The sequence below is a fragment of the Canis lupus genome, chromosome 13 (genome assembly GCF_011100685.1).
Source record: "Canis lupus familiaris isolate Mischka breed German Shepherd chromosome 13, alternate assembly UU_Cfam_GSD_1.0, whole genome shotgun sequence".
In the NCBI taxonomy this organism is placed as follows: domain Eukaryota; kingdom Metazoa; phylum Chordata; class Mammalia; order Carnivora; family Canidae; genus Canis; species Canis lupus.
The window spans coordinates 58,402,532-58,417,638 of NC_049234.1; positions in this window are offsets into that span (position 1 = coordinate 58,402,532).

Consider the following 15,107-nt stretch of genomic DNA (forward strand, 5'->3'; position numbering starts at 1 on the left):
CCCAAGTGTCCCCAAACACAACTTGATTAATCTAGCTTCCGGACTGAGGAGGTATTTCAACTTTTAAAGCTTTTTATCTTAAATGGACTTTTGGACAGACTCCTGAAGCTATAACTGGAGATCATGTCATTTCTTTAGCTGAGTTTGGGAAGATATAAGACATAAAGCATGCAGCTGAGAATACTCAGGCATCATGGCAGGAAGCAAAATGCATGCGATATGGTAGAAACTTTTACTTCACTGTGGAAATAACTTTGCCAGGTCTGAATAGTACATAAATGACATTTTAGATGGAAGAGCTGACCACAGAAATGCCGACAATGCTGCTAACAGACTATGCATTTCCTTACTTCCAGAAGAACACAGTGAAGGTGAGCCTACTGGCATCAATGAGGAGGGCGCTGGTGAGGAAGATAAAGATGCCCTAGAGGAAGTGATGTGGGCATAAACGCTTCACACTAAAGAAATCCTCGAAGATATTTCACGACATTGACAACACAAATAATATTGTCCTGAAAGCTGATCTAAACTTAGAAAAGAGTATAATAATTACTAAGCCATTAAAAAATACTCTATATCATAAGTCATACAATAAAAAGAAGGCAAGCACTGTTCAAACTGTTCTTGATAAGATTTTTACAAAAAAAAAACCCAAAACAACAATTTTCTGTTTCTAATTTTTTAGCAACAGTGCACTAACGAATAGTTTTAGTATGTTGTTCATTTCTCTATAGATTTATAACCAAATAAGAGAATTTATAAATATTTTTGCAAAAAGAAATAGAAGTCATGAAACAATCACTTTCTCCATTGTTTCAGAATCACTTTCCCAGTTTCAGCTTGTACGATCATTTTGTATGGTTCTGCACTACTGTGCAAAGTGAGGACCACCTGTGTACCTCTCACATACATGATAGTTAGAAGCAGATATTTGCTTCAAGGTAAATATCATCTACACAAAGCCAACAGATGTGTCTTCAAGATATTGGAGCATTTAAGGGCCCCCGGGTGCTTAGTTAAGTGGCCGGCTCCTGATTTTGACCCAGGTCATGATCTCAGGGTCATGAGACTGAGCCCCGAGGTGGGTTCTGAGTGCTTGGTGTGAAGCCTGCTTAAAAATTCTCTTTTCCCTTCCTCATTTGCACCCTCTCAACCTCTGCTCACACTCTCTCATAAAAAAAAAAAAAAAATATATATATATATATATATATATATATATATATGAGCATTTTTCTCAATTTTGGATATCAAAAAAAATAATTATTACAAAAAGTCATTATTTTTATTTAAAAATTATGAACTAACACGGAAATAGTTTTCTCTGCTGAAGGAACCATGGTCTTTGCTCTAAATTTCACTGGAAGAGGGTGAACTAAATAAGCTTTCCCAGAGTCCACCATGGGCCTTCGAACTTCAATTTGTGCTTCCTACCACACAGTAAATGTGATCAGACCTCAAATTGTTTTTCTTCTCACCCAGAGATTCTAAATTAACTACCATGATGTGTTGGTGTGAATTCAGTCTGTTTCTAAAGACTATTTACCTGCCAAGTCTATTCCCCTTCAGTTTATTGAGAACAACTCTCCATTCTCCGTATTTTCTTTGATATTTATATTCTAAAATATCCTGATAAAAGTGATAACTATATAGGTTCCTACCACACAGGAACAAAAAGAAGTTGAGGTTAGCAGGCTTTAGACCAAGTCAGCAGGCTTTTTAAGTAGACTCAAGGAAGAATTTGAAAACCATAGTATTTTAAACATTGAAGAAATTTATGAAAGAAGTATCTCTGGAATTATTTAAAAAACATTTCTCAAAATATTTTTCTTTGTTTATCAATGAGTTTGTAAGTATCAATTCAGCATCAAAAGTCTTACTTAGCAACTTCTGCCCATGTTAATCTCTGTTAAAAGATAAACTGAGGCATATTAAAATTTCAAGCATTTATTTGAGTGTACACAGATTATAACTAGTCGGTGCCAAACCACAAGTGGTCAGGAGCACTCCCAGACAGAACAGGAGCTGCAGGAGAGGTTTTTATAGAAAAGATGCAGAAGCGAAGTGAGGAAACTGATTGGCTATGACTTGAACAGCTGTAGCTGTTTTCTGTGGGAAAGTCTACTTGTCTGTCATTGGTTGCTCTTAAATTTCATTTTCTCAGATCAAAGCACATTGATTCCAGCTTAGGTTTTGTTTTGCTTAGGTAGACTGCCAATGCCGCCTCAGAGCTACCATGGTATAACGGCCTCCTTGTTTAGTTATTTTAACAGCACTCATGCCTAAAAACTAATAAATTAATAGTTACAGTGCAATGAATTTAAGGCAGAACTAGCAATAACATTTTAAATTTTAATCACCCTTTACAAGCATTCTGGTTTTATGTCCTTACATTAACTAAAAATAGTTTGCTCATTTCCATAGCTAAAGGTGAAGAGCACCTAAATTAACAAGAATATGTTCCCATGGGATCAAATTAGGGCTAGGGGGATCACTTCTTTAATCTCCTTAAGCCACTTATAACTGTGTCAACAGGGCACTGTCTTTTAAGCTTGACTCTGAAGCAGAGCCTGACTGTTCAGAAACTATAAGCAGACAATTGTTACATAAATCAGTTAAAATAATAACCAAAAGTGAAAAATATTTTACTACTGGGGTGTGTGTGTGTGTGTGTGTGTGTGTGTTTGTGTTTGGGGAGTATGGTTTCAAACAATTACATAACTGAATTACTCAGTGTTTGTGTTATTGTGTTGTTGTTGTTATTGTGTTGTGATCCTTGTTGCTGGTCTATTTTATGAAGTATCAGAGAATAGATTGAAAATTATTTTCTTTAGTGATGCTGGAAGTAGATGAAAAGTAAAAAAAAAAAAAAAAAAATCCAGAAATATGTGGCCTCACTCCACAACAGAAAATGAAAATAATGCATATGTTCTTAAAGAAACAGATTACATGTGACCTGACTTGATTTAATTTATCAGTTCTTTTATTTTCCCAACTAGTATCTACATAGAGATTCCTGACTTGGAATCTAAAGATGGAGAAATATTAATTTTATTGTGTATCTATTTATACCCTGCTAGCCACCAGAAGGAACTGAGACAACAATTATTTTTAAATTAATCTCTATACCAACATTTTGCTACAATGTGAATCAACATCCAATGAACCTATTTGAACCAACTCAAACTAAGTTCTAATACATACTTTCCCTTAATGAGGTAGCAAGTAATAGCATTATATCTTTCACTAACATTATTAATTAAAATTAAAAAGTGAACTCCTAACTCTGAGATTTTATGTACCTCAGAATCCCTAGTGGCACAATAGGCATATTAAATGAGAATCTTTAGAAATAGGGCTGGGCATATGTATTTTACCAAAACTTCACAGAGTTGATTGGGATGCATTCTGAAAGACGCTACACAAGATAAAAACGAAATAAATGGCATAGGTTCAACCTCAAGAAGTCGAGAATTTTGTTGGAGAAAGAATTTTAAAAATATTTTTAAAAATTAAACAGGACCGTATAAATGTATTATATTCATTCACTAAGAGATAAATTTTAAAGCTATTTTAAAATGACAATTGTTTGTTATGCTTGTTTATTTCCGATAACCCTTTCCTGATTATAAAGAAATGATCCTTATTGAAATGTATAATGGATTAAATAAATTAATGAACAGATAGAAATAGTACTGGAGATAAGGAATGTTAATGCACTGTCCTTCAGTATTTCTGTAAATACATATGTGATGGCTTGATTTTCCTGGAAGATTTTTTTCTCCCTTAACATTATATCATCATATCAAGAAAATTTCCTTTGGCATAAAATATTAAATTGAAGAGATATATGCATCCCTGTGTTTGTTACCACATTAATTACAATAGCTAAAATATGGAAGTAACCTAACTACCCATCAATAAATGAATGAATAAAGATGTGATGTGTATATATATATATATATACACACACACACAATGTAATAATACTGACCCATAAAAACGATTGAAATCTTGCCATTTGTGATAACATAGTTGGACCTAGTAGGTATGATGCTGAGTAAAATAAGTCAGAGAAAGGCAAATGCCATGTGATGTCACTTATATGTGCAATTTTAAAAAACAAAACACACAAGTACATAAACAAAAAAGGACAGAAACTCATAAATACAGAGAACAAACTGGTAGTTGCGAGGGTGGGGGAACAGGTGAAATAGGTGAAGGGGATAAAGAGGCACAAACTTTCAGCTATAAAATAAATAAATCATAGGGATGAAAAGTACAGCTCTAAGGAATACAGTTAATATTGTAATAACTTTGTATGGTGACAGATGGTAACTACACTCCTTGTGGTAAGCCTTTTGCAATGTATACAATTGTGAAATCATCATGCTGTACACCTAAAACCCATACTATATGTTAACCATATTTAAATTATAAATTAAAAAATTAAAAACAAAATAAATTTAAAAAAAGAAAATTTCCTTTGGCATGAGACTTCAAAAACATTATAAACAAGGCATTTGTCTACCACATGGAAGAACGAATTTATTGAACAATTTTTGTATCATTACTCATTTAAATGTTTAAGTTCTGCTGTTTTAAATAACACTATAATAAAAAATAACACTATGATAAATATTTTTAATGAATATTTGTACATATCTGATTATTTCCTCATAATACTTTTTGAATGAAACTGAAACAACAAAATGAAAATATGAAGGCGTTTACTGCCAAATTGTGTTTTAAATATTTTGCCAATTTGCACTCACATTAGCGGTGTTTGAGAATGCCAACACTGATTATTATCTTTTCATATCAGTGACAATTTGAAAGAAGGGAATGGTATTTGATTGATGTTTTAGTTTGCATTCCTTTCCTTACCAATGAAGATTGCTTCTTTTCTCATAGATTCTTTGGCTAAAAATATTTTTATATTCATTAGTAACCGTAAATTTAAAGGAAAACATTAAAGAAACTCTATCAAGATTATAAAGAGTATTTCAATTTGGCAAAGTTTAGAACACAGCTGATATGCATAGATTTGTTTTTGTTGTGAATCAAAACCAAGCAGAACATAAAATTTTAGATCATATATTTGGTAGTTGGCAGGTTAAAAGAAATTTATACATTAATTCTCATAAAACGTTAAAAGTCTCTTCAATTGGTTAAAGGGACATTTCAGACTTTTAAAAATTATGCAGCACCTACAACAGAATATTTTAATTAGTCAAGCCTAAGTGACACAGAAGCATATGGACCTGGCAGTAATCTGGTTGCAGAATGATTGAGCAGTTGTGGGTGAAACAAGTTAAAGAGGATAATCAACATTAATGTTAATTTTTTTTTAGCATTAATGGCTCCTTAGTTCAAAGCTTCACAGCTTCCAGGTGTCCATCCAGATGCCACACATTAAAATGGTCCTTAGGTGCACACTGAGTCACTCATGCAGGGCACAGAATAGCAACCAGCATGGAAAATTATTCTCAGAATGAAGGCACTGATGGGACTTGCTTCAATTTCCACATCTTTGACACTCATAAGGATTAGCCACTGTTCGAACTTCAGAATTTTTAAAAATTTCAAAACCCATTAAATAAGATAAAATCTTTTTTTTAAATAAAAGCACTTTTGTACTTCTATCCCATAATCTTTGCCAAACCCACAGACTGATCCTATAAATCCTGCAATAAGGTAGCACATTATTGCATGTACACATACACACACATACACACCATAAAGCTAATCAACACTTCTTCATCACTGAAAACTATAAACATAAAGCACCTTATACTAAGCTGATTGGGTTTTACTACTGCCCTAAATAGACCAGAATTGAAAGCAGGATTCAAATGTAGGTCAAAATGGAAGAATTTGAGCTGATTGGCCTAAACAGCCTCACTATACAAATGTTAGAGTCCTTCCATTATCATCAAACACAGTGACTATTCCAATGCATATTCAGCACTACATGAAATAACTGTAATCATAAGAAGACATTTTCAAAATTAGCAGCTCCAGTAAGCAGAATTGATCTAATACTCTGGGGCTTGAAGATGTCAACTAATAGAGTATAATTCGATCTAAATATTTTAGAAATGGCCTATTTCTGACCAATTTGTGGAGTGATAAGTATTGAATGGGAACTACAGGTAAAAACTTAAAAAAAAATACCATACAAGAGAAATTCAGACTAAAAATATACATTCATTAAGAAGCTTGTCAGACAAGAAAGAAATGTTGGCAAGGATGTGGAGACCAGGGAAACTTCGTGCACTGTTGCTGAGAATGTAAATTGGCATAGCTACTATAGAAAATTGTATGGAAGTTTCTCAAAAAAAGTAAAAATAGAACTACCATCCAACCCGACAATTCCACTTTCAGGGATTTATCCAAAGGAAATGAAAATACTAACTTAGGGCCACCAGGGTGGCTCAGTAGGTTAAGCATCCGCTTTTGGCTCAGGTCATGATCTCAGGGTCCTAGGATCCAGCCCCATGTTGTCAGGCTTCCTGCTCAGTGGGGAATCTGCTTCTCCCTCTACCCTCCCTCACCCACTTGTGCCCATCTTTCCTTCTCAAATATATAAAATCCTTTAAAAAAAAAGAGAGAGAAGAAAGAAAATACTAATTTAAAAAGATATCTGCACTTCTATGTTCATTGCAGCATTATTTACAATTGCCAAGACATGGTAGCAACCTAAGTGTCCATCGATGAATGAATGGATAAAGAAAACACGATATAAATACACAATGAAATGTCAGCCATTTGCAACAACATGGATGGATTTTGAGAGCATTATGCTAAGTGAAATAAGTTAGAGAAAGACGAATGCTGCATGACCTCATTTATAATTTATATGTGGAATCTGAAGAAAACAGAAACATAAACAAAAAACAAATAAGAAAAGAAACACTTGTGGATACAGATTGGTTGTTGCCAGAGGTGGAAGAAAGCAGGTGGGAGAAATGGATGAAAAAGGTCAAAAGGTACAGATTTCCAGTTATAAAATAAAGATGTCATAGGGATGACTGTAGTTAATAATACTATATTGCATGTTTGGAAGTTGCAAACCTGAAAGTTCTCATCACAAGAAAAAAAATTTTGCCATTACGCATGGTGACAACGTTAATTAGACTTATTGGGATTATTATTTTGCAATACATGCAAATATCAAATCATTATATCGTAAACTTGAAACTAACATAATATTCTATGTCAATTATACCTTGATAATAATAACAAAACAATTCATGGAGGAGTAGCAAAAGGGTTAAATACATATGCAGGGCAAATTGGAACCTGACCCTCTCTACCCGATGTCGAGCCCGAGGAGAAAGAAGAGTTAGAGAAAACTGCAGTGTTCTACATCTATCACATCAACTTAGAACTCCAGTAGCAGAGGTGGACTAGTTAGAGGCACAGTGTCCATGTTATAGGAGAGTTTGGTTTTTGTTTTTTTTTAAGCAATCATAAAAGGAATCAAAATGACTTTGAAGTCAATATTGAGTTTACTTTTTTTGAGTGATTTTATTTTCTTTTTCCATTTCTCCCTCATTATTGTATAAAGAATCTCTTAGGTTAGTTATCTATGCCATAATAGTTTCACCTAAAGGTTATACCGGGCAAACTAAGTCCGTTCAAATATGAGTGTATGCATTCTATCTCAAAGACAGCAGCTATCCATGCCTAGCTTTAGTTTCTTGGGTTAAATTAGCCGAACTTGCAGCCACTAGAACTTTAGACAGACTTGCAGCAGAAAATAGCTAGCATCCAATAAGCTCCTTAGTAAATTTACCTTTAAGTAAAGGGATGGCCAAAGGCTCATCTGTTATCACATTTGTCCCCACAGTAATATATAGCCCTGCTACCCCTATTAAATCTCGAGGGACACTGTTAAATGGCCCTCCTCAGGTTACACAGTTATTGGAGTGACTAGTCACCAGCGATGGTGAACTAGAAGTTTGCATCCTGCCTCTTACACTGGTGGTTTTGGACATGACTATGCTTTGTAGATAGTCATAATGCTTCATTTACTGGAGCAAACACATTGTTTTTGTTAAAATTACATTTCATTGTAGAGGGAAAAAAACACATTTAAAGGAAAATTTTAGAAAATCTTTTTGCTTATGACCTACTTATAATCATGAGGAAAACGTGCTTCTTAAAACCAAAATGTTAAAAACATTAAAGTTGAGATTGGCACTGGAAAGAAACCATGTATATAAATAATCCTAAGTAATTTTTCATTTTTTTACGTTTGACCATCAGAGCAAAAAATAAATTCAAACATTGACTATTTTTTAACAACGTGTAGTAGATACAGTTGACATAGAGCAACCGTACGTATTTAAAGTTTGCAATTTGTATATACAGATGTCAAATATACAGTGAATTCATCAAAATAATCAAAGAAATCAATGTATCCACCACCCCCAAAAGATCCCTGCGTGCTTTTGTATGCCCTCACTGCCATTCCTGATCCCCTCTCCATTTCTAACCAACCGCTGACCTACCTACTTTATGCCACTACAGATTATTTTGCATTTTATAGAATTTTACATAAATGCAATAATATAGCATGTACTCTTTTATCTGGCTTTATTCTGCATAATTATATTTAGACTTACCTATATATTTACATGTATCAATGGTTTATATGTTTTTATTGTTGAGTGTATTCCATTGCACAGAAATATGACAACTTATTCCAGCATTGATTTGTGGATAAGCTTTTGGGTAATTTCCAGATTTTTGGCTATTGCCAGTAAAGTTCTATAAACATTTTTACTTATGTCTTTGAATAGATACCTGCCTTCACATATCCTGAGTAAACATCTAGGAATGACACGACTCAATCATATGACACATGCATGTTTAACTTTTAGAAAGTGCCAAGCTCTATTAAGGGTGTTTGTACCTTTTTGCATTCCCACCAGCAGTGGATGAGAATTACTGTTTCTCCTTATCTTTTCCAAAGTTTGAGATAGCTTTTTAATTCTAGCCATTCTAGCGATTTTGGGGTGGTATCTCGTTGTGATTTTAATTTGCCTTTCTCTACTGATGAATGAGATTAATCATCTTTTCCTGTGATTGTTTACTTTCTACAGATCTTCTTTTTTTGAAGCTTGTGTTCAAACCTTTAGCCCATATCTTTATTGGGTTGCTGCTATCTTATTGAGTTTGGGAACTCCTTATATAACCTGGACATAGGCCTTTGTCAGATGCATAATTTGCAAATGTTTTCTCTGAGTCCACGACTTGTGTTTTCACTCTCCTAACAGTGTCTTTCAAAGAGGAGACATTTTCAGTTTTGATGAAGTTCAACGTATCAATTTTTACTGCTATATATTGTTATATGGTATCTAAGAAATCTTAGACTAAATAAAGATCACAAAGATTTTCTCCTGGAACCTTTTAGTTTTAGGTTCTACATTAAAGTGTATAATCCAATTCTGATCAATTTTTGTTTATAGTGTGAGGCAGGAAGTGTGCTTCTTTGTTTCACATATAGATATGCGAGTTGTCTGAATCGCTTAAAAAACTATCACCTCCACAGAATTGCTTTTTTTATTTTGTCAGTAATCAATTGTCCGTATATGTATATTTCTGGACTCTCTTCCCTGATCTATTGATCTATCAGCTTGCCTTCATGCCAATCTCATACTGTCTTGATTAATGTACCTTTATAATGAGTCCTGAAATCGAAGAATGTTATTCCAGCTTTAGGATCTGTTTTCGAAGTTCTTTTGGCATTCCACATGCTTTGCATTCTGATATGATTTTAAAATCAACTTACGAATTGTTACCCTCCAAATAATGACTTCTGGAATTTTTACTGAGATTGTATTAAATCTAAAGATCATCTAACCCATGAAAGGGATGTGCCTCTCTTTTTATATAGGTCTTCACTAGTTTTTCTCAAGATTAACTTAAAGTTTTCAGTGCACATGGATTCCACAGCTTTTCAGATTTATCACTAAGTATTTATTTTTGATGCTATGGTAAATGACATTATTTTATTATTTCAATTTCTAATTATTCATTACTAGTAGATAGATAGTTAATTTTATATATTGATTACATATCCTGCAACCTTGCAAACTCAATTATCAGTTCTAGCCTCTTTGTATATTCCATTCGCTTTTTTCTATACACAATCATGTCATCTCCAGATAAAGACAGTTTTTATTTCTTTCTTTCCAATCTAGGTGTTTTTCATCCTTTTACTTGAATGACCTTACAATGTTGAATAGAAGTGGTAAGATCAGAAATATCTTTCTTAATTTTAGCGGGAAAGCACTCAGTCTTTTACCATTAAGTATTTTTTAGCTATAGGTTTTTCATTACTGCCTTTTACCAGTATAGGAGGTTTCCTTCTATTTCTGGTTTACTGAGTGTTTTTGTCAGGAATGGATGTTATATTTGGTCAAATATTATTCTGCACCTATTGAGGTGATAATATGTTCTTCTCTTTTATTGACCTGTTAAGTTATATTGATTGGTTATTTTAACTATTAAAATGACTTTGCATTTGAGGGATAAATTCTACTTGGTCATCAGTTAATATCCTTTCATATATTATTGGATTTTATTTCCTAAAATTTTGTTTAAAATATTTGCATCTGTGTGCTGTTGTATAGTGTTCCACAGTTACCTTTTTCTGTAATGTCTTTATATGATTTTAATATCAGAACTTTTAGACTATCATAGTATCTGGAGCTGAGCTCACATACTTAGTGGTAGCTTCAATTATGTGTAAGCCTTTATAAAAATATTAACTTTTACTCTGAGAAAGATGGAAATCCACTGTAGGGTTTTGAGAAGAGAAGTACATGATCTGCCATATGTTTTCAAACATTCACTCTACAGCTCTTGGGAAGATATAATATGGAGGATGTGATATAAATATACAGATAAGTGGAGAGGTTATTATAATAATCTAGGTGAGAGATGATGAGGCTTGGACTCAGGTGGTAACAATGGATGAGTGAGACATAGATTCTGGTTATATGTTTGAAGCAGAACTGATATTTGTGGAGATGATGTAGGGTAGAAGAAAAATACACAGACAAAGGTGGCAGTCATTGTTTGTAATTTGAATGGTTTAAATAAAGTAGCTACCATTAAGTGTCTGGGAAAGTATGCAGAAAGAGCAGATTATGGCATGTTATATTTGAGATTCCTTTTAAATAATCAATTGGAAATGCTGAGTACACAGTTCTGAGAATCTGGAGTTCAGGACCACAATCTAATCCAAGCCATACATATGGATTTAACCTTTACACGGTATTCAAAATGATAGAATAGTATGAGATCACCCAGTGTGAGTATAGAGAAAACAGGAATTCTGAAAATCTGTCCCTGATGTGGGAAAATCTGTCCCACAACCACACTGTGAGAGTTTTGCATGTTATTTTGTAACCATAACCATATTTTAATATGTAGCTTGAGATTGCATTGACACCACATAAAAGCTGACTCAGAAGATATCAAAGAAACAAGTTAAAACTCATATTTTAGATACCTATTTTTTCATCAGGAATTATTCTTATTTGCAGCTGCACTGTGTATATGTCATGTACTACATGCATTTAGATTTTGGACACTCGGAAATGTTGTTGGCTGAATATAAAGAGTGAAGGGTTTTATTAACTTATGACTCAGGATATTTCTGATTAAATGTGGAGGAGATTTTAAAGAGGAGATCTTTCCTTTTTGCTAGTTATGGTGGTAATTTTGTTATCTACATCCTTTTAACCAATGACATGATAGGTCACAAAGAAGATAAATCTGGCAGATAAAATGAAAATAGAAGTATCATTCAATCCAAATAAATATTCTCTAACTTATATCAAAGTATAGTAACAATACCTACTATAGTAAGCAAGTCCCCTTACATCATAATGAAACACAGATAACAGATTTTTCGAGTTTCAGGCAGTCTTCTTGTTCACTCAAAACAAATAGACAGACTCCACCACTCTCATTTTTCTCAGACATGCCCAACTGAGGAAAGACTTCCTTTTTTTTTTTTTTTTTTTTTTAATTACTTGACTTGGGAGATCCCTGGATGGCTCAGTGGTTTAGTGCCTGCCTTCGGCCCAGGGTGTGGTCCTGGAGTCTCGGGATTGAGTCCCACATCAGGCTCCCTGCATGGAGCCTGCTCTCTCTCTGCCTATGTCTCTGCCTCTGTGTGTGTGTGTGTGTGTGTGTGTGTGTGTCTCATGAATAAATAAATAAAATCTTAAAAATAAATAAATAAATAAAAACTTGATCTGAATTCTGACATTCACCAATATATTGCATAACTTCAGAAAAGCAACCTTGACACTATTGTCTATATAAATTGGGACACTGGGAGAGTGATTTATAAATAGATAAGTTAATATTTTATAGTATATGGGCACAAATTTTTAAAATATAAAGTGACAATATTTATTGGAGATAACCACAGACAAAAACTATTGACAGCCACAAAGCTCTAACTCACTACAGTTGCATTATTTTTCAAGGTCAGTGGCTCTCAAAGTTTTGTTTCTTCACTCAACAAGACTGAGGATCGCGCCCTGGGCCAAAGGCAGGCGCCAAACCGCTGCACCACCCAGGGATCCCCAAGACTGAACTTCTTAAAAGTAAACAGCCTCAAGTGAACCCCCTACCTACTAGATCAGTAACTCTCTGGGCAGGGTTCAGCAATCTGTGTGTTCATAAGCTTTTTATGTGATTTAGATTGACATTAAAGTTTGAGAACCACTGATGTAGACTAAGCATGTTAGAAGAATAGGAGAAGGAGAAAAAGATTTTTTCTTTGCTAATGCTAATAAGCTCTCAGATGAATTTTTGGGGGTTGTTAAATTTTTGTAGTCAAGTGTCAACTTAATGGTACACCATTGTGAAGGACAGTACAGAAATTAAGAATCAAACTGCCTCATTCTACAAAAATTAGAAGCCAATAGGAACAATGCTTGCTTAACATGATCATCTTCATTCTTAGTGAAAGGTAAAAGATAATGAAATGAGAATACCCAACAAGTCTGTTAGGTAAAAGAAAAAAACTCAAAAACTTTTAAGTTTTAGGAGTTTTTTGTTTGTTTCTTTTGTCAAACAGCAGGTGCAGATTAATTGTTCCCTTAAAAAGATGTATCAAGAATACATAAGAGTACACTATAAAGAACACTCACTTAGAATAGGAACAAAGAAAATGGGGACACCGAATGTCCAGTGCATCTAAAAATGCCACAAACATTCAAAAATGATTTTTGCTCCAATCTATCAATGTCACTTTTCATTTCACCCTCAATAAAAATTAAGATGTAATTCCTTTCAAAACTGCAATCCTCTTCTAAATTTTCTGCCTACATTTCCTGATATCCCACAGCCAATTCTCCCCTGAATGGAACATATTTGCAAGTGTGCTGATAATGTAACAACAATTCTGAGAAGCTCTTAAAAAAAAAAAAAAAAGAAAGAAAGAAAGAAAGAAAGAAAAGAAAAAGAAAGAAAGAAATAATTAATTTGAATCATGTCTTGTGCCAGTACATATTTTTCTTTTCTGAGTCATTTTAAAAAATTATAACAGAAATCATCATTAGGGATTTCCTTTTCACCAATTGCTACTAAGCAAATCAGCAGAAAGACCTTACACATAAATACAACTTGACTTGAAGTAGAATGCAAGCGAAATGAGACAAAGGATATACATCTAAGGAAAAGAAACATTTTGGCAGAAAAGCCATAATCAATCGTTCCAAAAATATTTGGAAACATTCTCTGCAGTTTTTTGACTTACATATGTTGGCTTGGAGAAATATCTTGAATCAAATTATATCAAAAACATAAAAGTGAACTGAGGAAACCAACACTTCATTACAGGTTAAACATATGTTTTCTTCTTATGTCTTCATTTTTGTGCTCTCAGTTTGGAACAAATCCTCAAGACCATGAAATAAATCTATGGAAGGGGAATAGGTGAATAAATCCCTATAAGTTTCTGCTCATCAGTTTCTGTCTTCTGAAAAGTAATTGAAGGGGGAATGGAGGGAATGAATAAAGCAAGGAAGATTTTCAGGCAATATAACTATTCTGTATAATATTATAATATTATATTGTCATTATACATTTGTGCAAACCCATAGAATGTAAAACTCCAAAATTAAACGCCAATTGTAAACTATAGAATCTGGATAATACTGATGTGTCAATTCAGGCACATTAATTGTAGCAAATGTACCACTGAAGTATAGGATGGCCATAGTAGTAGGGGTTATGTGCGTGTGGAGGCAGCAGGTATATGGGAATCCTCTGTACTTTTTTTTAAGATTTTATTTACTTATTTAAGAGAGAAAGAGTAAGGAGGAGAGAGAGAGGGAGAACACAAGCAAGGGGATACAGAGTTAAAATATTCTTTTTAGAAGTATTTAGGTTTTGATAATACAAACATTTCCTAAATGACATTTTCTCATCTTATTTTAAAATATGTATTACAAAAATTTGGTACCCCTAAATAACTTGTTTATAAGAAAAAATGCTTAGTATATATTCTATGTCAAGGACTAAAGATACATACAAGGCACTAAAGATGAATTGATGAATTAAATGTGGACACTGCTACTACAAAACAAATGTATTTGTCGGTAGGTCAATCCAAAAAAAAAAAAATAAGTGAATAAATGATGACCCCACTAGTTTTTGGTTTGCTTATCCTGTTTTTTTAAGTATATTCAAGGCAAGTCTCTTGGACATATTAACCACATAAAGATAGTAGACATTCTATTTCACAGATTTATCTTTCCCTATGTTCTCCCTTAAATTTTAGTGTTCTTCAGGCTTCCATTCTAGACCCTCTTCTCTGATCAGTCTTATGATATTGTATTAGCTTTCATTATTAATGCTGATGGCTTTCAGAACCATCTTTCCAGACAAGATCTACCTCCCCGTAAGGATGAGCTGTTGATGCCTCCAACAGCTGAATACCTTTGGATAGCTTAATACCGGGACCTGTGCCTCTGTCTAAGGGAGTACTTTATTTGTAGGAGTGTGCTAGAATTCTGCATGCAAGATAGGACACAAGTGTGGCAAGCTATACATAAGCTAGCTCCCCAGGA